The following is a 27979-nucleotide window of genomic DNA, read 5'->3' as shown; positions in this document are numbered from 1 at the left end:
GCCTGGCAGGCTACAGCCCATGGGGTTGCAAAGAGTTGAACACGACTGAGCAATTAAGACTAACACAGACTGGAAGGGAAAATGAAACGTCCAGGCCCGAGAAGGGGCAGAAACCAGGGTAGCGAGAAGGTTCTACTCTGGAGCTGGTGGACTCCCTTGGACACTGCCGCCACTGCAGTGGCCTTCAGGCCTTGGTGTCCGTCTACCACAACGTCCCAGTTCCCAGGAGACAGACACTGGCTGGCCCAGCCTCAGTCATCTGTGCCAGGCTGAGGTCAAGGCAGGGGCACAACAAAGCTACATGGAATGGAGAAAGGGTGTCTCCCCAAGGAGCAGAAGAACAGGGGAAAGAAGTCATAACTGACTCCACAACGCCCAATAGCCTTCTCTTTGTATCTAATTGACTCCTTGATTCACCATTAACATTTCATCTAATTTTATTGTTGACAAAATGATTTTCACATTTGTTATCTAAACCCATTTAAAAACTTCTCAATTAAGTCTTATGTTCCTCTTTTAGAAATGAGGAAACTGGGTCTCTAAGAAAAGATGTCACTTAATACAGAACTGAAATCCCAACCTTCTAAGTACAAACTCCAAGCTCTTTCCACTACATGCCACTATTTCCTCTAAAATAAATTTTAAAAAATAAAGTGACATTTTGGAATTAAGTCTGAATCAATTTGGACTCAGTGTAGGCGATATTTTTCCAAAACATAAAAGTTTTATGATAATAGCAACAAAAAATAGCTACTGGATACTAACTACTTCTAGATCCATCATATGCCAGATTTTATTCAATTAAAATAAATTCAATAAATTTACTTAAGTGCATGGGATATATTCCAGACGCCAGGGAATCAAATATACATGAAAAGTGAAAGTGAAGTCACTCAGTCGTGTCCGACTCTTTGCGACCCCGTGGACTGTAGCCCACCAAGCTCGTCTGTCCATGGGATTCTCCAGGCAAGAGTACTGGAGTGGATTGCCATTTCCTTCTCCAGGGGATCTTCCTGACCCAGGGATCGAACCCAGGTCTCCCGCATTGCGGGCAGATGCTTTAACCTCTGAGCCACCAGGTTGTGCTCAAATAGTTCAAATTAGGTCATCTAAATAAATAGAGGCAACAATCTAAATAAATAATACAATAGAGATGTTTTAGGAACATTGTATTTTAATTGCCTATCTTCTTATATTCCTTAAACACCAAGCTTCCCAGGTGGCTTGGTGTAAGGGACCCTGTCTTTTTTGCAGTCCCAGCACTAATCACAGAGTCTAGGAGAGAGTAGGTTCTTGATAAATAGTTAGAGAATAAATAAATTAATGAATTCATGAAAAAAAGATAAGCATAATGGAAACACAGTTGAAAGAGAATTTTTGACTTCTGTGTTAAGAAAAGCTACATTTTCTATAAATAAGAAATGCGGGAGAGGGCACAGAGAAAAGGGAACCATCTTACACTGTTGGTGGGAATGTACATTGGGATAGTCATTATGGAAAACAGTGTAAAAATTCCTCAAAAAAACTAAAAATAGAGCTACCATATGATCCAGCAATTCCACTCTTAGGCATATAACCAGACAAAACTATAATTAGAAAAGGTACATGTACTCCTATGTCCATAGGAGCATGATAAACAATAGTTGAGACTTGGAAGCAACCTGAATATATACATATGTAGGTATGTATGTATACATATACATATTTATGAATATTACTCAGCCATTAAAAAGAATAAAATAATGCCATTTGCAGCAATATGGATGAACCTAGAGATTACAAAACTAAATGAAGTCAGAAAAAGAAAGACAAATATCATATGATGTCACTTACAGGTGGCACCTAAAATACAACAAAAACAAACATATCTAAGAAACAGAACAAACTCACAGACATAGAAAACAGTCCTGTGACTGCTAAGGAGGAGCAGGGAGGGGGGAAGGAAGTACTGGGAGTTTGGGATTACAAGATGCAAACTATTTTACATATAAGATAGATAAATAATAAAGTCATACTATATAGCACCAGGAACTATATTCAATATCATGTGATAAATCATAACAGAAGAGAATAGGAAAAAGAATATATATGTATAAGTGAGTCACTTTGTTGTACAGTAAAAGTTAACACAACATTGTCAATCAACTATACTTTATAAAATTTAAAAATAAAGTGGGACTCCCTGGCAGTCCAGAGGTTAAGACTCTGCCCTTCCACTGCAGGGAATGTGGGTTCGAACACTGGTTGGGAAATTAAGATCTCACATGCCACACAGTGTGGCCAAAAAAATAAATAAATAAAGCAAGATTTTAAAGATAAGTAAACTTAAAAAAAAAGAAAAGCTACATTTGAAAAATGGTAAGATGAGTCTAAAGAATGCATGAAAACAACTCCTCTGCAGACTGGAGTTTACTGTGTAAGTGAGCATTCCTTGTCATGTTCCTGACTGGAAAGGCATCTGCATCATCAGAGGAATGTCCTTTACCCTAGAGAGAGTACTTTTGCATTGTTATGCTGAAACAAACAGATATTTCTGTTCCAACATATACTCCAAAAAGTGGGCTTAGTTTAGTTTCTTAGAGACCTGTTTCTAATCTCCTCACAACTGCTGCCTTTAAATCTAATCCTACTCTAAACACTTTTACAGTCTTAATTTACTCAAATTGTCCATTTGCATCACGTAAATTGGGGCTTCCCTGGTGGCTCAGATGATAAAGAATCTGCCTTGAAAGCAGGCAACCCAGAAAGACCCCTGGGAGAAGGGACTAGCAACCCACTCCAGTATTCTTACCTTGACAGAGGAGCCTAGCGAGCTACAGTCCATGGGGTGGCAAAGAGTTGGATACAACTGAGCAACTAACATACACCGTTCATGTAAATTGCCCATCTGTTGTTGCATTATTGTTTTTCTTGTGTAATGTACACTTATTCGTTTATTTAGTCAATGACCTACTAAGCACAGAATCATCTACTAGGTTCATCCTGTGATTCTGGGACCTACATCCCTAACTTCCATCATTTCTCTCTAAGCTCACTCCCTGGAACTAACACACTGTTCATCAGACATTCAGCAAAATGCTTACTATCTGACAAACTCTGAAGTTAGAATTAGGATGGAGTCTAGCACAGACCCCAAATGATACATCCACTCCGGTGCAGCTCAAATGTTAAAAGAATAAAACCCAGAGACCCTATAGGATTAGGTAGAGTCACCTGAAATACTCTGGCACCTTCTGTCAGGTCAACGATTGGAAAAAGGGATTCTTGCAATATTGGACCTGGAAATCTTAGCAGCCCTGCTTACGGGGCCCAAAAAGGTGCCACTCGAAATTAAGCTGCTATCTTGGACCCACTTGGAAGAAAAGCATTTTTCTTGGCCAATGTAAATTTTTTTTTCCATTCAGAGCTCATGTTTGATCCTAGACCAAAATCTGTACCCCAATTGTAAACAAAGCTATTAAAATACCCAGAATGGCCACGGTGGGGTAGTCTTCAGAAACAGTTCCAAAGGAATATGAACAAGCAAAGCCCTGTGGCCACTTCACAGAACCTTTGAAGTATCAACATCAACTCGAAACATATGGCATCTCAGCATATGAAAAGGAGCCTTTCACTTCCCGGAGAGACGCCAGTCTTCCACTGGTCAGACTCAAAGGTTCTGCCACAAGAGAGACCGTGGAGAAGACGCAGCGGCCTATGTGAAATGTTAATACACTGGTGGTCTGACTACTTTTTCATTGCTTCGTGTATTAATGACACAACTTGTTCCTCCAGTTTGCATGAGCTGGTATTTTAGGTTGCCTACAGAAACTTGGAGACTACTTTATTCTCATTATTCAAATGTGGACCTTCTCATGTGGGAGACTGTTTGAGGCCAAGTGAGATCCACTCATCAAATAATTATTAATAAAAATTCACTTAGTTCCTTAAGTGAATAAAACTTGCAGCCACAAGATGGTAAGCCCCAGATTATCCATAAAGATGGGAGAAAGCAGTTCTGCTAATTGGATCTTCTTCTTACAGAGTTGTGTAGATTCCATAGACCACCAACTTCAAAAAATGAGAAGACAATACACTCACCTAGTATTAAAACCATACAGAGCAAATCCATTCCTGATTCAGAAGCGCCTCAGAATGTAATATGCCTTAGGGTCACCATTAAACGTGTCATTTTTAAGAGCTGTGGAAGAATAAACTCACTCCCACAGGCCTACTCTGGGATGGGCAGTTCTAAACAAACTCTTCACATTAACTTAGTTACTTCTGCTTTATTTCTTTCCCACAAAATTGAGCTCAGTGTATTAAAAAAAAGAAATTCTACTGCTTTGAATATGGGAATCTAGATGTGGGAACTCTGATTCTCTGCATTTTCTCTGACCTCTTTTCTGTGCATATTTCTTCATGATTGAGGTTACACGGCTTAGAAAACATATTCTTCTTTTCTCATTTAACAGTCCCTCTGTCACGAGCATCTTTACATGTTACTGAAACCTTTATTAACACATTATGATTGCAATGTCATATTACCTCAATTAAATCAGTTGTAATGTACCACTTTTCAGTTTGAGATGTGTATTGAAATTGTCTATAATTTAGCTATCATGAATATCTGGTAACTTTAATGTGTTAATCTTTGTCTAATCATTTGCTTAAAATAATTCCCTAAAAGTGAAGTTATGAACGAAGTGTTTGGTTCTTGAGTGTTAATTAAACTTACAGTAGTAAGCATTTCACAGTATATGCATATATCAAATCATTATGTTGTACACTTTAAACAATGTGATATATCAATTATATCTCAATTTAATTGGGGAAAAAACAAAGTGGTTCTTGATGCATATATCTATATCTGCCTATCTATATATCTTGATATATGGAATCTCCCCAATTATTCTCCACACATATTATATATGTAATGCATATAATATCTATAAATAAATATATGAACTATAAATAAATTATATAGAAATAGATGCATATTAAATACACATAAAATTTCCCAAAAGGTTTACTAAATTATTTTCCATTAGCAACATTTCTAAGTATCTTATCCATTTTATCATCATCAACAGCACTGAAAATTCATTTTAATTGACTTTTATTTTATTTATGCTTCCGACATTCCCCTCAGACGTCTCTCTTGGTAGGTTATCTTATCCAGTCTGCGAGTTCTTCTGAATGCAAACAATTCTTTACAAAAAAATATTACAAATACATAGCCTATTTTGAAGTTACTTTGTCTTTCTGCAATAAAGATGGCTATTCATACTTCTATATGACTGGGAAAGGAGGGTGTGGCATAGATGGAATGCAAAAGCTCTCAACTACTCTCTGATAAGTTTAATGTGACAAGTAGAAGCTCACACTTCACTACTTTCTACAGGAAGGCTGTATTTCTGTCCTCATGATGCTTAGAACATTTATCTGAAAAATCCACATTTTTTTTCCACATTCCTTTTTGAGTTATATTAAAATATTATAAGACAGAAAGAGGACATGAAAAGCCCAAGAGAAAAATTAATGTACCTACATTTTGTCTTTATATTTGACTGGGGGGTCTCTGAGAAGAGCCGACTCATTAGATAAGACCCTGATGCTGGGAAAGATTGAGGGTGGGAGTAGAAGGGGATGACAGAGGACAAGAGGGTTGGCTGGCATCACCGATTCAATGGACATGAGTTTGACCAAGGTCCTGGAGATGGTGAAGGACAGGAAAGCCTGATGTGCTACAGTCCACGGGGCTGCAAAGAGTTGGACACGACTGAGTGACTGAATACAACTCAAGAAAGGAAAAAATGAAGAGACCATGGCTCTGTATCTGCTTTGCAGCCTTCTCAGTCTCCAGGTTCCCCACATAGGGCAGGGCTGGCTCAAAAAGCAACAGAAAGAAAGTTCTGGGGATGAATGACAGTGATAATTGTACATCTCATACACATGAAAATGGTTAAAATGGTAAATTTTGCTTTATCTTTGCCCTACCTCCCCACCCCCATAGGAAAAGAGTAGAAGCTTTACTGATTTCTTTCTTGGCCTTCCTGAGCCTGCTGCTGCTGTCTATGAATCTGCCACAGCTCGCTAGCTGCTGTCAGGGACTTCAAATCAATCAAGGAAGCTAACTGACTCAGAAACACTGCCCCAGCCCTTCTTCCAAATTAGCAGCAATGAAAGTATAGCCATAAACATAATGTATGTGAAGAAAGACTACTGAAATAGTAGGAACTGCTACTTCACTCCTGCTAGGTGACTGGAGTACAAGGTTTAGAATCACTGTCAGAGGCCCTGACTATAGAAGATGTCACGGTAAGTGTGTCTTGCTTTCCATAGTGGGCAGAATTCTTTAAATGGTATATGATTCACTTGGAAATTAAGCACATACTGCTTAATGGTGCCAAGTATTGTTATTTGTCTCTTTTTAAAATGTTATTCGTGCACTCAAATACATGTCTCATCTTGCCAACTAGACTGTAAATTGATTCAGGACTATGTAATGAGCTTGTTGTGCATGTTTAAAGAGATGTAATATAACAAGGACCTAGTATAGTATTTAGCACATGGGACAGGTTTCCCTGGGCTTCCCTGGCAGCTCATTGGTAAAGAATCTGTCTGCAACAGAGGAGCTGCAGGAGACACGGGTTTGATTCCTAGGTCGGGAAGATCCTCTGGAGGAGGGCATGGCTACCCACTCAAGTATTTTTGTCTGGAGAATCCCATGGATAGAGGAGCCTGGTGGGCTACAGTCCATAGGGTCACAAAGAATCGGACACGACTAAAGTGACTTAGCACGCAAGCACAGGCTTCCCTGGTGGCTTGGTGGTAAAGAATCCCTTTCCAATGCAGGAGATGCAGGTTTGATCCCTGGGTCAGGAAGATCTCCTGGAGAAGGGAATGGCAAACCACTCCAGTATTGTTGCCTGAGAAATCCCGTGGACAGAGAAGCCTAGGGGGCTACAGTCCATGTGGGTGCAAGTGGGTCATGATTGGTGACTAACAACAACAACATGAGTTCAGTAAGTAGAAGTTTTAATTTTTTTCCAAAGTTTATAACATACACCTCAGGCCAGAATATGTGCAAGTTATCAATTAACCATTGCATGTAAGAAACACCACACTGTGGGATGTTGTTTGATGACTCCCTTAAGCAATCCTTACACAGGACTTAAAAAGAATACCCTGGGTCCATATCAAATGACATTACCAATAGAGCAAAAATATATCAAAGTTAAAAATATATCAAAGTGATGATGAATATAGGCTTTGGAATTAGGCAGATCCTGGTTTAAATGTCTACTCCAACTCACTAGATAGGTAGCCTTGGCCAAATTCCATCACTCAGTCAGCTCCGTATGAGAACAATGATACCTGTTCCTGCCTTGTGATAAGAATTAAAAGAACCAATGTATGTCAAGAACTGACGATTAGATAGTATTCAGTTCAGTTCAGTTCAGTCGCTCAGTCGTGTCTGAGTCTTTGCGACCCCATGAACTGCAGCACGCCAGGCCAGATGGTATTAGTTACTCTAATTAAAGAGTCCAAATATTTTGTGTTCTAGGATTGAATATAGAAAAATGATTCATGTGTCCTTAAAGGGAGGTAACTTGGTCTGACAGTCTCCTTGTCCACCAACCCAACCTTCACACTTTGAGAATTAAGTAGAGTAGATCACATATATATGAACATGTTTAATGCATATAATTTTCTGGCAAAAAAATTGAAAATCTGAAAAATGTATTTGGTTGTTGAAACCATTCCTTTGTGGTTTAGACTAAGATTGGATTAATAGACATCAGGTAAATACAAATCAAAACCACAATAAGATACCACTTTATACCTACTAGAAAGAGTATAGTCAAAAATACAGACAGTGATAAATGTTGGTGAAGATGTAGAGAAAATTTTGGAACCTACATTCAACACTGGTGGGAATGTAATTGGAGAAGCCACTTTGAAAAATAGACTGATAAGTCCTCAGAATTGTACATTATTGTTAAGAGTTTGCATTAAAGTTGTCATGCGTGCCTGCTCCCTATGGACTGTAGCCCGCCAGGCTCTTCTGTCCATGGGATTCTTCAGGCAAGAATAACAGAGTGGGTTGCCATGCTCTCCTCAAGGGGACATCCTGACTCAGGGATTGAACCCCCATCTCTTGCGTCTCCTGCATTGGCAGGGGGGTTCTTTACCACTAGTGCCACCTTGGAAGCACCTAAAGTTATCTTATGACCCAGCAATTCCACTTTTAGGAATATACCCAAAAGAGATAAAAACATATGTCCACACAAAATTTTATATGCAGGTGTTCATAACAGCAGTATTAATAATAGCCAAAGAATGAAAGTGAAAGTGAAAGTCACTCAGTTGTGTCCGACTCTTTGTGACTCTATGGACTTAGTCCATGGGATTCTCCAGGCCAGAATACTGCAGTGGGTTGCCTTTCCTTCTCCAGTGGATCTTCCCAACCCAGGGATCAAACCCAGGTCTCCCACATTGCAGGCGGATTCTTTACCAGCTGAGCCACAAGGGAAACCCAAAAGAATGAAAATAACCCAAATATCCATCAACTGATAAATGGCTAAACAAAACACGATATATCCATACAATAATTATTCCACAGTGAAAACGAATAAGTGCTGATAAATGCTATGGCATGGGTGAATCTTGACATTATTATGCCAAGTGAAAGAAAACAGTCACAAAAGGCCAAGATTATATGATTTAATTTATAAGACATGTTCAGAATGAGAAAATTCTTAGAGACAGAAAGTAAATTAATGATTGCTGAGGACTAGGAAAAATGGGGGGAAACAGGGAGAGATTGCTAGCGGGTACGGGAGAGATTGCAAAAAGATTCATTCACTTTTTGGAGTGATGAAAATATTTCAAAATTGATTGTGGTGATGGTTGTCAAACTGAATATACTTAAACCATTGACTTGGGTACTTTAAATGGATGAATTTTATGGTTTGCAAATTATTTCTAAATAAAGTTAATTTAAAAAATTTTTCATTATTTTCTATGTTAATTAGAAAGCGTATATTAGCTCACAGAAAGTGGGGGGAAAAAAGGCAAACCAGGGAATTCCCTGGCAATCCAGTGGTTAGGACCCTGCTTTCCACTGCAGGAGGCATTGGTTCGATTCCTGGTTTGGGAACTAATCTAGATGTCTTGAACACTATAGCTTCACAGTATAGTGTGAAATCAGGGAGTGTGATACCTCTTTGATATTCTTTCTCAATATTGCTTTGGCTATTCAGGGTCTTTTGTAGTTCTACACAAATTTTAGGTTAATTTGTTCTAGTTCTGTGAAAAAAATGCTGTTGGTAATTGACAGGGATTGCACTGAATCTGTAGATTTTTTTTAGTAGAATGGACATTTTAACAACATTAATTCTTCCAATCCCTGAGCATGGTGTATCTTTCTATTTATTTGTATCCTCTTGAAATTTTTAACCCAATGTCTTATAGTTCTTAGAGTATAGGTTGTCATCACCTTGGTTAAGTTTATTCCGAGGTGTTTACTCTTTTTGATGCAACTCTATCCATCTTAGAACATGCAATTTTTGGATTCTTCCTAATAGGAGGAATTAACACTATTTGGTTCTATGTCAGTTGTTCCTGGTTCCTTTCATTCTTATCCAGTGGTGGAGCAGGTAACAGCATTCTTATTTGGAGATGACAGAGTGCTGTAATTTGGTTATTTGTTTGTCTTTCTCTATTCCGTTCTTCTTTGCTCTATTACCTTAGGATTGATGATTTTCTTTAGTATTTCTGTTTGCAGTCCTTTCTCTGATTTTTCGTGTATCTATTATCAGTTCTTGGCTTATGGTTATCAGAAACAGATTTTAATTGCTATTGAAATATCTTTAAGATTTACTTTAATCACAGTGACCTTGTTTAATATTTTTCTCTGTTAAACTTATATTTAATATAATTTTAGAAATGCTACATGCCCCTTAACTTTAGGATCTGATTCCTGTCTTTATAAAACATATCTATGACTATAAAATATTTAGCAGCAGTTGAAACTACATCTAAAATCATTTAACATTGAAGGTAGATTTCAAATTAAGAGTTTCTATCAATCATACCTCAATAAAATGTTTTAAAAATAATTTTTAAACAGAGGCTATTAGCAATAAACAAAGAAAACTTAAAACTTAAAACTTTTGCCATAATGCAATATTTATTTTAATAACCCCCAAATTAATTTTATTTCAAGTTGCTTCAAATTTTCACCATCCTTCTGGTGTTCACCTTGCTATATTTAGAAAACAAATTAGAGAAAATATACCATTTAAGAACAGGATCACACAATTATTATTGAGAACTATGTGTCTCATTCTATAACTTCCTAAAAAATAAAGAATTCTATTTCAAAAAATTATCTAAGAATTTTGTGAATTGAACACATTGTTTATACATTAATTGTGTTTTATTTTCTCACCTTATTTAGAAAGTTGAGTTGGTACAGGGAAAATTCACATTTATATGTGAGGAATTCTCCTAACACTCACTTCTAATTAAGGACCATGGATCACAGTGAATAAGCTAACATGGATTTACATGTTAGCTTTAGAAAATAGCTTGACTTTCAAAGAAGCGACCTTCTTCAGATGAACTATAAAGTCTTTAAAGGTTAGTAAAAAGATAGAAATTTCACATTTTTTCCACCACAATGGTAGTTCTACATATTTAAAAATATTTTTGTAGTCAGAGTACTACAGAAATCTGGAAGTAATTCTGATTTTAAAAGGCAACATTTTCAGCATCTTGAAGTTTCCTTTTAAGTGAAAATTAAAAGCCATGGCTAATGTTTCATTTTAGTTGGATCTGTTACCCTGAATGTGAATAAAGTAATGATACTGAGAAGTAACAAAATACATACTAGACATAACTTAATTTCAGACTACTGAATATGCATTGTATGTAATGGAAATGCTTTTTATGTATGTAACATATTTAAAAACTACTATAATGCTATCCACACATTTTTCAAAAGCAGGAAACAAACTTTTCAAAACTCTAACTCAGACCTTTAATACGTGTTACGAGAAATCAAACTGAAGTTCTTAAATTATTTAAATAGACTGATTTATAATTGTTCAGTAGAAATTAGTGAGTGTAGATAAATGTATTTTAAATGTGTAAAAAAGTCTCACATGAGTGTGTATAAATTTCTAGCAATTAATTTAGGGCCAAGCAATGTCACTGGAACGAATTCCTTGAACAGATATAAAGGTCTTGATGACAGGTATTTTCCAGGTCGAGGGTTCCACAATCACATCTCTGAAAGATTTTCTACATGAAGTGTTTGAAGAAGTGGTGGACGTGTCACTGATCTCTGAGGTCCATTCTGGGTCTCCTTTAAGGTGTGTGGGGGGGCAAATAGGAGAGAAAAAAATGGTAATGCTGATAAGGGAATCTGAACCAAATGTTGTCGTATGCTAGAAATGATTAGATGCCCTTGTCAAAGAGCTGTTACTGAGGTCCAGGGTGAAAGAGGGAAATAAGAGGTCAAGTGTGGGCACATGAGCCAAAGAACAAAAAAAGTTGGTGCTGTGTAGTGGAGGGAAAATGAATCCGTAATCTACTCCCACATCTCTCCTTTTCCTTTTTAAATGTTCTCTGGTCCTGGGATGGGAAGGATGGAGGCGGGTCTTGTTGCTATGTATTAACACATATCAGGTTTAGCTACACAATATGTTTGTAATTAAAAGCTTGAGCAAGAATATTTTGTGCCTTCCCTTTGACGTTCCCAGAGACATGGGCTTGGGGCACAGCTACTGAACTGACCTTCATTATGCAAAGCCTATTTTCATTTTTTAATTTATTTTTTTGCAAAGCCTATCTTTAAATGTCAATGTCTTATCACCATAGTTGCTGTTTGGCAGGAGTCAGGTCTTAAACTTTCATTCAATACTTATGTCTTGAGGACCAGCTAGGCGCCAGGTCTTCTTCTAGACAATGATCAAATGCACCCAAAGCTCTGCTACCATGAGGTTCACATAATATGCATTTTAAGTGATGGTAACTTTTATTTTATTTGGTGATATTTTTTATGATAAGCCATAAAACTTCAGTGACAGCATTTAAGGTTCAACAAAGTACAGCAGAGTACTAGAGAGTAATAAATACTTTCAAAGAAGAAGTCTGGAGTGTGGAATATTGTAATTTTTAATCATGTGGTCAGGGTTAGTCTCCCTGAGAAGATGGTGTTGGGGCCCAGACCTAAAAGATGAGGGAACAAGCCACACGGACCATTCCAGGCAGAGGAAACTGCAAACACTGAAGTCCTGAGACAGGAGGGTGCTTGGTCACGCTCTGGGAATACAAGTCCTGTATAGCAGGAACTGGATCAGGGCAAGAACAGCTGTGGTAAAAGGTGAAATCAGAGGAATAATAAGGCAGCCAGACTGTGTAGGGCCTTGCAGACCATTGTAGGGACTTTGGCTTTGGCTTTGCATGAAAGGGGGACCCATAGGAGGGTTTGGAGTAGATATGATATATGATATGAATTATACATAAAAGGTAAAAAAATACTTCTAGCTGCTGTGTTGAGAATGGATGGACCTAAGGAGGACAAGATGGACAAAGAAATCACTTAAAAATCTACTACATTATTCCACATAAAAGCTGACTGTGGCTATCACTAGCATGTAAGCAGCAAAGGTTATGAGTGGTGGACAGATTCTGAATAGATTTGGAAGATAAAACCAACAAGATTTGTTCATTCTGGATGTGGGGTTTGAGAGAGCTGTTTCATGGGTGACCCCAAGGTTTTTGGCCTGAAAAACTGGATCTGAGGTGATTTCATTAATTATTCTAATTGTAAATGAGGTTCCTCATGCTAAATCAACAAGTTTCTAACTGAATTTGTTGTTGTTTACTTGCTCAGTCGTGTCTGACTTTTTATGACCCCATGGACTGTAGCCCCTCAAGGCTCCTCTGTCCTTGGAATTTTCCAGACAAGAATACTGGAGTGTGTTGTCATTTCCTTCTCCAGGGCATCTTCCCAACCCAGGGACTGAACCCACATCTTACTCATTGGCAGGCAGATTCTTTACCATTGAGCCACCAAGGAAGTCCTTCTACCTGAATAGGCCCATATATATTCAACATAGAAAATTTCAAATAGTAATTACTGTAAGAGTTCTGTACTCCAATACAAGAATGCTATTCAACAAAGCAAGGGAAAAATGAAAGAAAGGCAAGAGTGGAGGGGGTTGGAAAGCTCAGCAGTGGCCACAGGCCTGGAAAAGGTCAGGTTTCATTCCAATCCCAAAGAAAGGCAATGCCAAAGAATGCTCAAACTACTGCACAGTTGCACTCATCTCACATGCTAGTAAAGTAATGCTCAAAATTCTCCAAGCCAGGCTTCAGCAATACGTGAACCGTGAACTCCCTGATGTTCAAGCTGGTTTTAGAAAAGGCAGAGGAACCAGAGACAAATTGCCAGCATTTGCTGGATCATGGAAAAAGCAAGAGAGTTCCAGAAAAACAACTATTTCTGTTTTACTGACTATGCCAAAGCCTTTGACTGTGTGGATCACAATGAACTGTGGAAAATTCTGAGAGAGATGGGAATACCAGACCACCTAACTTGCCTCTTGAGAAATCTGTATGTAGGTCAGGAAGCAACAGTTAGAACTGGACATGGAACAACAGACTGGTTCCAAATAGGAAAAGGAGTACGTCAAGGCTGTATATTGTCACCCTGCTTATTTAACTTCTCTGCAGAGTACATCATGAGAAATGCTGGGCTGGAAGAAACACAAGCTGGAATCAAGATTGCCAAGAGAAATATCAGTCACCTCAGATATGCAGATGACACCACCCTTATGGCAGAAAGTGAAGAGGAGCTAAAAAGCCTCTTGATGAAAGTGAAAGAGGAGAGTGAAAAAGTTGGCTTAAAGCTCAATATTCAGAAAACGAAGATCATGGCATCTGGTCCCATCACTTCATGGGAAATAGATGGGGAAACAGTGGAAACAGTGTCAGACTTTATTTTGGGGGGCTCCAAAATCACTGCAGATGGTGATTGCAGCCATGAAATTAAAAGACGCTTACTCCTTGGAGGAAAGGTTATGACCAACCTAGATAGTATATTCAAAAGCAGAGACATTACTTTGCCGACTAAGGTCCATCTAGTCAAGGCTATGGTTTTTCCTGTGGTCGTGTATGGATGTGAGAGTTGGACTGTGAGGAAGGCTGAGAGCCGAAGAATTGATGCTTTTGAACTGTGGTGTTGGAGAAGACTCTTGAGAGTCCCTTAGAGTGCAAGGAGATCCAACCAGTCCATTCTGCAGATCAACCCTCGGATTTCATTGGAAGGAATGATGCTAAAGCTGAAGCTCCAGTACTTTGGCCACCTCATGCAAAGAGTTGACTCATTGGAAGAGACTCTGATGCTGGGAGGGATTGGGGGCAGGAGGAGAAAGGGACGACTGAGGATGAGATGGCTGGATGGCATCACTGACTCAATGGACGTGAGTCTGAGTGAACTCCGGGAGATGGTGATGGACAGGGAGGCCTGGTGTGCTGCGATTCATGGGGTCGCAAGGAGTCGGACACGACTGGGGGACTGAACTGAACTGAACTGAACTGTACCAAGTGGTTCGTGTATATTGTCTCATTTAATCCCAACAACAGTCACAATGGCTTGGTATTCAGTTCAGTTCAGTTAGGCAGTCGTGTCCAACTCTCTTTGCGACCCCATGGACTGCAGCACAACAGGCTTCCCTGTCCATCACCAACTCCTGGAGCTTACTCAAACTCATGTACAACAAGTCAGTGATGCCATCCAACCATCTTATCCTCTGTCATCCCCTTCTCCTCTCGCCTTCAATCTTTCCCAGCATCTGGGTCTTTTCAAATGAATCAGTTCTTCACATCAAGTGGCCAGAGTATTGGAGTTTCAGCTTCAACATCAGTCCTTCTAATGAATATTCAGGACTGATTTCCCTTAGGATTGACTGGTTTGATCTCCTTGCAGACCAAGGGACTCTCAATCTTCTCCAACACCACAGTTCAAAAGCATCAGTTCTTCAGCACTCAGCTTTCTCTATAGTCCAACTCTCACATCCATACATGACTACTGGAAAAACCATTGTTTTGACTAGATGGACCTTTGTAGGCAAAGGAATGTCTCTGCCTTTTAATATGCTGTCTAGGTTGGTTGTAACTCTTTTCCAAAGGAGTAAGCGTCTTTTAATTTCATGGCTGCAGTCACCATCTGCAGTGATTTTGGAGCCCAAGAAAAGAAAGTCTCTCACTGTTTCCTCTGTTTCTTATCTATTTGTCATGAAGTGATGGGACCAGATGCCATGATCTTAGTTTTCTGAATGTTGAGCTTTAAGCCAACTTTTTCACTTTCCTCTTTCACTTTCATCAAGAGGTTCTTTAGTTCTTCTTCACTTTCTGCCATAAGGGTGGTGTCATCTGCATATCTGAGGTTATTGATATTTCTCCCGGCAATCTTGATTCCAGCTTGTGCTTCATCCAGCCTGTCATTTAGCATAATGTACTCTGCATAGAAGTTAAATAAGCAGGGTGACAATATACAGCCTTGACATACTCCTTTCCCTATTTGGAAGCAGTCTGTTGTTCCATGTCCAGTTCTAACTGTTGCTTCTTGCCCTGCATACAGATTTCTCAGGAGGCAGGTCAGGTGGTCTGGTATTCCCTATCTTTAAGAATTTTCTACAGTTTGTTGTGATCCACACAGTCAAAGGCTTTGGCATAGTCAATAAAGTAGAAGTAGATGTTTTTCTGGAACTCTAGCTCGATATTACTCTCTCCATTTTACAAGTAAGGAAACTGGGCCGTAGGTTGATTGAACAACTTACCAAGGTCGCATAGCTGCGGTTGTCCCTAAGAGTTCTCCCCTTGGAAGTGGTTGCCATTCTCTAAGCTTTCAAATCAGGCACCGCATTTTTCTTACTATTTCTAGCTCTCCTTCCTTCTCCCAAAGAATATCAGGGATTTTTTCCTGCATATCAGTGGAAGAATATTTCAGTAGGTACTACAGTGCTTTTCCAAAATGCATCTTCCAGCTAACATACTTCAGTGTCCCGGAGGTATCTTAAATTTCACTGGCAGAGCCCCTGCCCACCCAGAGCACAAGCCTTTATGCAACATTCAACCCTCCTTACACACCTCTTTACTGTTTTTTCTGACTCTTCATCCTGGGAATCTAACCTCAGAACCTACAAGTTTTCTAACTCCCTTGCCATATTATCAGTAGATGCTCACACCTACATGACTCCATGCCCCCTGAGCGGTGATTACACAAGAGGTTCTCATGATGGGATGCTTGATCTTAGATGGCGAGCCTTCCCTAAACAGGTTTACCAAATCTAGTGCAGCATGAAGAATGAAGACATTGATATCAGCTAACACTTGGTTCAGGTCTGAGTTTCTGACACATTTTGGCTCTGTGATTTTGGGCAAGACACCCAGCTTTTCGAACTTCATTTTTTTTTTTTTTAATCACTAAAAGGCAGAAAACTATAACTATGTTGCGAGAATTACAAGTGCCTGTGAACCATGGTAAGTTGCATATGCATCTTGTAGTATAGAAAGCAACCACTAAGAACAGTATACAAAGCTATATATTTTCAGAGTCTATACGTCAATCAAGATGCCACAAATTCATGAATGAATGAATGGAAATTGGTTCTTAGGAATATCTAATTTTTTAAAATCTTGCTTTCAACCAAAAAAAATTATTGCATATAAATTTTTGAAAATCATCACCATTATACATGACAATGATCAAAAGATTTTTTTTGTAAAGTATTGAATTAGGAGATTAACATTTTTAATTATGAAAAAAACCCGCAAAATCTGTGTAAAGGAAAGACACAACCCCTCAAACAAACAAACAACAGCAAAGATAAAAATGCAATCTAACAAAAGCAGAAAGTGTGGTCATTTCATCCTCAAGACCCTGTCCTGATCCCATCCTTTCATTCAGATTACTTTTGTTTTTTAATTTACTGCCTCTAACTTGATGCAAAGCAGCTGTTTTCCCACAAAAGAATCTTATCTTTGCAGCATGGAGAATAAAATAGGGTTTAAAATGCAACCAGATACAGCCCCAATCCATGAAGCTTCAGGTTGGAAGAGGCTACAAGCAGTACCAGGAGCTCATAAAGTTGGTCTGAAGGTGGGATTATCTTGTTCTCTCAAGACAGAAGCCATTAGAACAAGGTGGAAGGCTGCAGCTCTCAGACAGCTCCGCAGCCAGCAAACTCCAGACCTCTTTCCTTGTCCTTGACAGAGAAGAACTCTTCAAAGAGAGAGACATGTGGGCCCCGGGGCCGAGGTCATCTCCGCCCCTCCTCATCCAGTGACCTCTGGCCCAAGTGGATAGAGAAAGAGACACTGCCTAGTGGGAGATCAAAGCCCTCGCCTTCCTCACTGGCTCTCTTGACTCCCCTCGGAGCGGGCTGAATGGAAGGTTAAGGAGGGAGCGGGTGGGAAAAAAAGGAAGGGCTTTTTAGCACAATGTAAATCACCCAGGGGTCCACGGAAACACTTCGCTGAGACATCACTGGCCAGGTGGCTAAAGGCTAACCAGTCAGCTGCCTCGGCCATCACTGCTTTTAGAGTCCCCAACAGCTGAGAACGGGGGCTGCTATGGGTAATGAAACGAGCAGAAATGAAGTCCGGAGAGCGGCTCTGACAGACAGGACTTCTCTCCAGGGTCTCTTATTTCAGCAGCGGCCTCTGATTCACTCATCACAGGAGTCAAAGCAGAGCTCAGAAGGAGATGGGGCACCTCTGAGCCAACTCACCTTGTCTTGGCTGGTTTTGTTTTCTCCTGCCTTGGTGTCACGCCTCCAGTGTGGGGATATTGGTCATGCAGTCTCTTTGGTCTACTGGGGGGTAACCAACCATCATGCTTTAGCCAAAATGCTCCTTCCTCTGGTTTTAGCACCAAAAGTTCCATTGCCAGGAAATCTCATGAAGGGAAAACCAGGAGAGTGGGCCAGCCTAACAGTGGAGCTGCAGGTTGGCACAGGTGACTGTGTTGTTTGCGGAAAGGTCGCTACAGTGAGCAGGATGGTGTCCTCCCCCAAAGACGTATCCACACCCCTATCCCCCAAATCCATGAATGAGACCTTTTGGGAAAAAGAGGTCTTTGCAGATGGAAAGAAAGATCTTGAGGGTATCTGGATTTACAGTGGGCCCTCAGTGCAATGTCAGCCATCTTTATAAGAAACAAGACGAGAGAACACGAACAGCTGGAGAGGGTGATGGGAACGCAGAGGCAGAGATCGCGGTGATGCTAACTCTCACCAGAAGCTGCAAGACAAAAGGAACACAATCTACCCAGGAGCCTTTGGAGGGAATACAGCCCTGCCAACACCTTGGCCTTCAGACTTCCGCTCTCCACAAAGATGAGAATAAATTGCTGTTGTAGTCATTTTGTTAGTTAAGCTGCCCAGTTTGTAGTCATTTGTTATGGCAACCAAGGAAACTAATACAGAGAACCTGGTGCTTGGTGTCTCCCCTGAGGTTATGATAAACTAAGATTTTTCTGTGAAGACATGGAATGGCTGCAGATAGAATAAAGCCAATGCGATCATTAGCGGGAGAAAAAGCTTTAAGATGAATCCTTAGGAATCATCAGTGAGTTTAGCAGATTGGCTTTTTTTTTTTTTTCATAAATACTAGTTCCATGCAAATTTGCCTTAGGGGAAAAATATTGACCTCTCTCAGTTATGTATGGGGCGTCCAAGGTGGCGCTAGCAGTAAAGAACCTGCCCCCCAATGCAGAAGAAGTAAGAGATGCAGGTTTGATCCCTGGGTCAGGAAGATCCCCTGGAGGAGGGCATGGCAACCCACTCCAGTATTCTTGCCTGGAAAATCCCAAGGACAGATTACAGTCCACTGGGTCGCAAAAAGTGAGACATTACTGAAGCGACTTACCTTGCACGCACACATGCATACATGTCTTCCCTTCTGTCTGTCTGTCTGCTTAGAGTAACAACACATCCACAAGGTCTCATATTTTTGTCTAGTGTAGATATAGGCTCACTTTTCATTTTTGAATTTTTATTCATGAATTAAACTTCCCAAGATGATTTCCCCCAAATAGAAATATCTTATTGTGTCTGTTACTAGCAGATTCCAGTCTTCTAATAATGTGGCATGTTTGAAAGGGGCATTGACTATGATATTGGGGTTCTTAGTTGGCTCCAGTATTAAATAAGTGATGATCTTATGCAAGTCACTTTGCCACTCTGGTCCTCATTTTTATCACAAATAAAATTGGGAGGTTCAACTAAATGATTTCAAAAAGTCTTTTTTTACTGTAGCATTTAAGAGATATGGGTCAAAATTCAGATTTTAAATGTTAAAAAAATACCATATTTCCACACTAAAAAAGTCGTGTCTCTATAAAAATCACATACGAACTTCTCTGGTTTTGAACTTTTGTTTCAAGATGGCATGTCCTGCTTTTGCTTCCTTTTGTATTGTATATAAATAAATTTCTTTATGCATTTTTTCAACAGACTGTGGAGGGTCAGAACACTGCATTCAGGAAAACATTATGCTGAAGACATTACAGTTTATTATTATTGAAGTTCTTTAAAGGCTAAAAATGAGAAGGCAGAAAGTAAATGAATGAAATGAGTATGAAAGCCACAATAAGAAGAGATGCTACAACTAGCATCTTAGCTCACTTGAAATGAATCACTACAGAGCGTATTTCCAAACAATGCGACAAGAAGAAAAAATAACTATCAATATTCCCAGAGAAAAAGACGCTTACTCCTTGGAGGAAAAGTTATGACCAACCTAGATAGCATATTGAAAAGCAGAGACATTACTTTGCCAACAAAGGTCCGTCTAGTCAAGGCTATGGTTTTTCCAGTGGTCATGTATGGATGTGAGAGTTGGACTGTGAATAAAGCTGAGTGACAAAGAATTGATGCTTTTGAACTGTGGTGTTGGAAAAGACTCTTGAGAGTCCCTTGGACTGCAAGATTCAACCAGTGCATCCTAGAGATCAGTCCTGGGTGTTCTTTGGAAGGAATGATGCTAGAGCTGAAACTCCAGTACTTTGGCCACCTCGTGCGAAGAGTTGACTCATTGGAAGAGACTCTGATACTGGGAGGGATTGGGGGCAGGAGGAAAAGGGGACGACAGAGGATGAGATGGCTGGATGTCATCACGGACTCGATGGACGTGAGTCTGAGTGAACTCCGGGAGATGGCGATGGACAGGGAGGCCTGGTGTGCTGCGATTCATGGGGTCGCAGAGTAGGACACGACTGAGTGACAACTGAACTGAACTGATGCTAAAGGAGATCTCTGTGTTCTAACTCTCCACAGACCATGCCAAATGGGATTATTATTGATCTCCGTGAATATCTGCTACCACCCACCAAGAACAGCTACAATAGTTACAACTTGTCCATTTATCCAGCTTTCCTTTTCTTCACGATGCCCATCTAGCCCCTTAAGGGTGGAACATGTGCCCCCTCCTCCATGTGCCCATGCACCCTCAGGTCCTTTGTTACTATTTCCTGTGTAGCTATCTTTTTTCTCTCCCATAGACTGAAGGGTCCTTGGCATCAATGGTACCTTCTGTCTTTATAATCACTGTCTGCCCAATATTTTGTAACCTTGGCTGAACCTATCACACTGCTTTACTCACTACCTGCCATACCAATCAAACAAAAACAAACCACACCAAAAGTTTTATTTTCTCTGTCAGACTCTCCTGTTTCCGTATTGGTGGATGTGACCACTACATAAACCGGAAGCATGGTAATGATGATGAAAAAAAGGAAAAATGAACCAATCACAATGGAACAGCAGAGCCCAACAGTTCCTCTGTTAGGAACCTTCTCAACACCGCAGAAGAACTGCTCTGATTTGATGCCAGCTGTGTGTTGTGGAGTCTGAGAAAGTTTACACTAAGCAAGCAAATGGAGGACCAAGAAAGAATCCTCTCCTCAGGTAACTGGCTGTCCACAATTACAGTCATCACTGAAGAGAGGAAATAAAACTGAAAATTACCACAGAAGTTGCCAAAAACCCAGCCAGAATAAAACAAAGTCAGATGGCATGGAAGCCTTACATGCCTGAATGAAAAATGACTAAATGAAACCAAATTTTGTCCCACAAGAAAAATGGGTAAAACTTTTACCCAATTAGAGAAATGCCATCATGATCAAATATGAGCCACATAATTATTACATGGAACAGTAAACATTTCAATTATATAATTAGATGCAAATGTAAGGTTTTTGTTTTCTTCTTTTGTGTGCTTGTATTTTTCTGCTTTCATGGTCAGCAGCCTAATGTAGTGATTTAATTACCTCAGAGTCAGTCAGTTAAGCTGGCTGTCTGAACACTGCCTTTTCACAATGCCCTGAACTGACCTAAAGTGAAACTCAAACTCACCCTTTGTGTCCAGGGCTTTCCTGACAACAAAAGAGGTATTGGTTCTCCTTTCCCCAGATACCAGCCCTGGGCTCACTTCCCAGTCCTTTCTCCTGCTCCCCAGGTCTCTTTCCTCTCCTATTCCTTGCCCTCACTCCACTCTCCAGTTCATTCCCCACCCCCAGTCCCCTGAAATGGAAAGTAATGCCCAATCTGCCATCTTGTTTCTCTGGGTTATCACAGAAACAAGAGCATCGGGATTCTATGTTTCTAGGCACATAAAATCCCTCAGTCTCTCTCTAACAGCTCTGACCTTGGCTGCTATATCCATGCAAGGGAGTAGATCTTGTGATCTTGTTTTAGAGTCATGTGTAAGAAAAGGAATCAGAAACACTCCCTAGTGAAAAGAGCTGGGCAATCACCCGACCTGTTAGAAGAACCTGGATTAGATCAAGAAGACTTCAGATTCTGATCCTTGGGCTCTGGTTCTACTTAACTAAGGAGAAATACCTTCTACAGAAAAGGCTTCAGTGGATAGAGGTGGATTTTCTAGTGTATCTTCACCAGTTTTTTCCTTTGCAAACCACACTGCCTAGGACACACACCAAAGTTAGAGCCCAGGTGAGAGATGTCTGACACTCTGAAGGTAAGAACAATGATCAGGACCCCTGGCTCCATGTTTCACACAGGACATACCACCATGCCCTCACCTCATGCTCATTTACTATGTTGGTACTTTCAAAATCTCTATCGGCAGCTCTGGGTACCCGTTTCAAGTAATTTTCCTTCTCAAAAAGTAGCCTTATGTCATAATACTGAAAAGCCAATGAGAATGAGTACCGTGGGGCATTGATATAGGGGAGAAAAGGCCAGCATCAAGACATTTTCTTAAATTTTTAAATATATACTACAGGTTATGGGTTATTCCTCTGAAAGGTATTTTTTTTCAGTTCAATACATTTTCTGTTTCTGTGGCCTAGAGTCTAAGAAAATATCTAACATAATGGAACTTCTGACATCTTCACAGTTACGATCCTTCTACGTTAAGATATGAATACACTGCCTAATAATTCAAGGGTGTCCTTTGAGAATGCTAAAGCATGACCCCACAGTGGAAACTTTTCCACAAATAATACCCTGGAAATGGATTCTACAGTAGTTAGGCCCTGAGAAAGTTTCACATCACGTTACCGCTGACAGAATTTGGGAGTCTACTTCTACCACTGGTCCTTCTACAAGTTCTGCAAATTCCTTCCAGAACTCACTTCACACAGAAAGCAGTCAACAGGTGAGACTGCTTATTATTCCACAGTCTGCGATTCCCAGGAACCACTAATGTGGGGGTCTGCGTACGTAGAGTGGAGAAGGCAATGCCATCCCACTCCAGTACTCTTGCCTGGAAAATCCCATGGACGGAGGAGCCTGGTGGGCTTCTACTGTTTCCCCATCTGTTTCCCATGAAGTGATGGGACCGGATGCCATGATCTTCATTTTCTGAATGTTGAGATTTAAGCCAACATTTTCACTCTCCTCTTTCACTTTCATCAAGAGGCTTTTTAGCTCCTCTTCACTTTCTGCCATAACAGTGGTGTCATCTGCATATCTGAGGTTATTGATATTTCTCCCAGCAGTCTTGATTCCAGCTTGTGTTTCTTCCAGTCCAGCGTTTCTCATGATGTACTCTGCGTATAAGTTAAATAAGCAGGGTGACAATATACAGCCTTGATGTACTCCTTTTCCTATTTGGAACCAGTCTGTTGTTCCATGTCCAGTTCTAACTGTTGCTTCCTGACCTGCATACAGATTTCTCAAGAGGCAGGTTAGGTGGTCTGGTATTCCCATCTCTTTTAGAATTTTCCACAGTTGATTGTGATCCACACAGTCAAAGGCTTTGGCATAGTCAATAAAGCAGAAATAGATGTTTTTCTGGAACTCTCTTGCTTTTTCCATGATCCAGTGGATGTTGGCAATTTGATCTCTGGTTCCTCTGCCTTTTCTAAAACCAGCTTGAACATCAGGGAGTTCACGGTTCACGTACTGCTGAAATAAAATAAAGATACCTATTGGGTACGATAGGTATCTTTATTTTATTGTTTTTATACTATATATTTTTGCCTGCAATAAAACATAGATTCATAAGCATTGTTATTTTAATCCCATGAATCTTCCTTAGCAATTGAAATGTGATTGTCTCTCTTATCACACCTGGGGACCAAACTGTAATAGAAATTGAATCCAAAGATGGAAACGAAAATGTGAAACAATCTGAAACCACATCACATAGTTAAAGACTTGAAAGAAGTAAAGAGGTATCATCTGGGAAAAAAGATGCAAAGAATTGTAATATGTCATAGGATTTTGTCTATGTCTCTTTCAACTCTAAGACTGCACTATTAATTTTTTCACACATTTCTAGAAGGTAAAACAAAATAGTAGGATGATATATTACTCTGAGACATTTAAATATACGGGTGAATTTCCAACAATTTGGGGTTGTTTTAGCTGGAACAGGCTTCTTTGTAAGGTTGAAAGTACCTTGTCTCCAGATGGTTTAAGAGGCTAGAAGACAAGAAGTATGTATACATGGTACCATCACCTTTCATTTCAAAATTATGGTAATATTTACACTCCCTTTCAATGCTAATACATTAAAATTGTAAGATTTTTGTGGGTATAAACAAGAAGAGTCCCTATCACAATGACACCAAGATTAACTTTATTCATGGTATGTTTAAAATGTCTTCCTCTTGGGTAGGTTTGGCTTCACTGTACACTGTGTAGACTACACATCCCTTCCCCCTTCTTAGCAAAAGTGAGCATTCAAGTTTCCACTTAAAATCTAAAGGAAAAAAAAAGGTCAAAGCTTATTTTCTCGTAAATTTCCTTGTGACTAGAACAAGAAGGCAAAAAGGGAAACTAACAGAATTAGCACACCCTCTGAGCTGGCTGTCAAGAACTGGAAGGATGCATCCAGGAAACACATATTACTGAAAAGTGTTGGGCACTGGGGGGAGGAACTGAGGTGGCTGCCAGGAAAAACAACAACAAGAAGAATTTCATCTTTGTATTTCAAACATCTCTGGCCCCAGGAGGAGAAGGCAATGGCACCTCACTCCAGTACTCTTGCCTGGGAAACCTCATGGTTGGAGCCTGGTAGGCTGCAGTTCATGGGGTTGCTAAGACTCGGACACTACTGATTGACTTCACTCTCATTTTTCCTTTCATGCATTGGAGAAGGAAATGGCAACCCACTCCAGTGTTCTTGCCTGGAGAATCCCAGGGACGGGGAAGCCTGGTGGGCTGCCGCCTATGGGGTCGCACAGAGTCGGACACGACTGAAGCGACTTAGCAGCAGCTGCAGCAGCAGCATCAGCAGCAGCAGGGCCCCATAATACCAGTTTGATTTTGGGAGGAGCACACCAGGGGGGAGGTAGCCCATTGGGTCCAAACACAGAGTTTCGAAAGCAGACAACTGTGCTGCTGAGAGCGAGGCGAAGCATCCTCCCAGCGCCAGCGCCGTGGGCTGAGATGCTGCTGATGCCTGGCGGGATTGCGAGGCCGTCCTGAGCTCCGCCGCCAGCGGTGCACGGGGATCCGGATCCCGCGCTTTCCCGGACGGTAGGTGGAGAAGACAGCAGCAACCGGACTCTGCAAGTCACCGCGAACCGAGGACATTTTGAGAGGCCGATTGCAAAGGAGACGTCAGAGGGGCTGATGAGACCTAAACCCAAGGCCAGGTTGGAGAGGGGAGAGGAAAGCAGCCTTTTCTTGGGGACAAGCGCCGAGCGGCCGTGAGAGGCACAGCTCAGGTGCCAAGCCATTTCCAGCAGCCAACGCCTCCGTGTTCACCCCATGGCAGTACGGGAAGAAAAGTCTTGGGTTTTTCTCCTCAAAACGCCTGCTGAATAAAATACAGTCGGTCCAACAGCTTTCCATTTCATCCCCAAACGTAGCGTCCTGTCCAGACACGTATTGGAAAAAGGCTCTCTGCCCAAGCCCCCCAGTGCAGGTAATATGTCTTTAAAGGCAGCCTGGGAAGCAGCGGACACCCCCCTCCCCCAGCCCAACTCAGGCACCGCCATCCATCCTGGTCTAACACTTCATAAATTACCAAAGAGGAAAACTCTCCTCATCTCATTTAAAGGAGTGAGGTGTATATGGCTTTAACAGATCCAGGACACTTATCTCAAGCTGGGAGTGTAATTTCACGGTGATAACTTGTTTCAAGTGTTGCTGGTTGCTTCCCATTTCTCCCCTGCTAATGACTTTTGCACCTTTCCACTGTTCCTTTTATACGAGCTGCTATGGCAATTCATCCACAGGAGGCTGTGTAGACAGCACAGGGCCTTTCAGTAGGCTGCTGGGAGCTATACTGAACACTCCGAAGATCTGAAAGTCTCTTTCATATCGATTCTTCTCTTTCTTGTTCACTTATTTGGTTCACCTGTACCCCACAGTATGCGGGATCCTAGTTTCCCGACCAGGGATCAAACCAGCGCCGCTTGCACTGGAAGCACGGCGTCCTAGCCACTGGACCGCTAGGGAAGTCCCGATTCTTCCTTTTGGGGAAAAGATTTTACCTTCTGTCAGTACTTTGCTCCCTCACAATTACTACTGCTCCTGTAGTGTATGGCTATTTAGTGGGCAACTGAGCAAAGCTAATTTGTTGTTCATAAATTTCCTGTTGACCAAAATCAGCTTCAGGAAGATGGTGTGGAGGGGCTTGGTTTGGACGTATCAAAGAACGCATCTCAGGTAGGCTACAAGTCCAATGTGGAATATCTTGGAAAGTGTGTTAGGAGTTGGAGGGTCATTTGAGAACCTTTCAATCTTTACATTTTTAAAGCAAGCCATGCTTGTAAATTTCGGCAAAGTATTTTCTTCTCCTATTGGCAGAGATTTCAAATCTGGATGATGAAGTAGCTTTGTTGTGTTTGGAAGAAAAATAGCATGCTCCTCATGTCACTAGGGAGCATAATGCATGAAAATGCCAGGGAGAAAGAGGCGCATGCAACACATGAGCATCACCGCACTCCCCCACCTCTGGGCTGCCTTCTCTCCCGGTTTCAACACATCTGTTCTTTCCATTTATTCACCTTTTCCCAGTCACTGCTTTTCTCTGTTCCTTGCCCTTCTCACCGCACTTTAATTCTGGCAGAGGCAGGGCAGTCTTGGGATCAGAAAAGAGAACAAAACGACTGAAAACCCCAGCCACTCAGGTTCAGGCATTGGATTCCACTGACCAGGTTCACCATTTCAGCCCAAAGGTGAGTGTGAGTGAGGAAAGGAATGGAGATCCAAGATACCGCACGTGCGTCAGCAGCGCTGACAGCCCAGGCTCTGAATCACAAGGCACTTTAATCCCTCCATGGCAGACCCACCTAAGGAAAGGGATACCTGAAACCAGGCCAGGAAATATTTGTGCAGAAGGCAGGGAACATGATCCACACTGCTTTTCTCAGTCACTCAGATTCTAATTAAAAACAAGGGCAATCCTAACTCCAAAAACAGTGCTCACAACCCCCATGTCCCAAAATGTAACATGAGAAGCCTTTGCCAAGCCTGTCATCTCAAGATTCCTCTCTATACTTTTTGGGTGACTTTCAGGAAAAAGTCTTCTCCTCGGGGTCCAGCGGTTTCCTGCTGCCATAGCCATCTTGTTAGAAAAGTCACATCTGCAGCCTGGGTCTCTGAAGTTGATCACCTCAGTTTGTTTCGTATTCATCAGATAATCAACCTCATCTTGGATAACTATTCATATTCATTCTTTCAGCAAATGTGTAAAGTGCCTACGATGAGCCACACATCCTTCTAGGTGCTTTAGGTACATCGTTTCCTCCCCTCATAGAGCTTATATTCTAGTGGTGAGTGGGAAGGACAAGAGACACAGTGAACAGGCAAGGAAGTGACCTCATATGCTAGCAGGCGGTCAGTCGTGTTCAGTAGCTCAGTCTTGTCCGACTCTTTGCGACCCTATGGACTGCAGCATGCCAGGCTTCCCTGTCCTTCACTATCGCCCACAGTTTGCTCAAACTCATGTCCACTGAGGCAGTGATACCACCGTCTCATCCTCTGCTGGCCCCTTCTCTTCCTGCCTTCAATCTTTCCCAGCATCTGGGTCTTTTTCAATGAGCTGGCAATCAATGCTATCAAACAAACTGAACAGAGAAAGTGGCCGGGAAGTGGCAATACAAATAGGGTTGTCTTAGTAGATCTTATTGAAGAGGAGACATTTGAGCCAAGTCTTAAAGAAAGTGAGGAGTTGTCCAAGCAAATGTTAGAAGAAAGGATTAAGGAGCAAATACCCTCTAACAAGAGCCGGCCTAATGTGATCCAGGAGCAACGAGGAAGTCCCCGGGGCAGGCTCTGAGTTAGAGGGGGGAGGGTGGTAGACAGTGAGGTCAGGAAGGGAACAAGGGCTTTACAAGCCTTTGTATGGACTTGGGGTTTTATTCAGAGCAGAGTAAAGAGTCATCTGAAAAATTTCTGAGAAAAGGAGTTGAATGACAGGGCTTCCACTTTAAAAGAACTTCTCTGGCTGCCCCATTGAGAGTAGACGGTGTGTGTGTGTGTGTGTGTGTGTG

Source organism: Capricornis sumatraensis, chromosome 13 (assembly GCF_032405125.1).
Source record: "Capricornis sumatraensis isolate serow.1 chromosome 13, serow.2, whole genome shotgun sequence".
Lineage (NCBI taxonomy): Eukaryota > Metazoa > Chordata > Mammalia > Artiodactyla > Bovidae > Capricornis > Capricornis sumatraensis.
Note: the sequence above shows the minus strand (reverse complement) of the source record.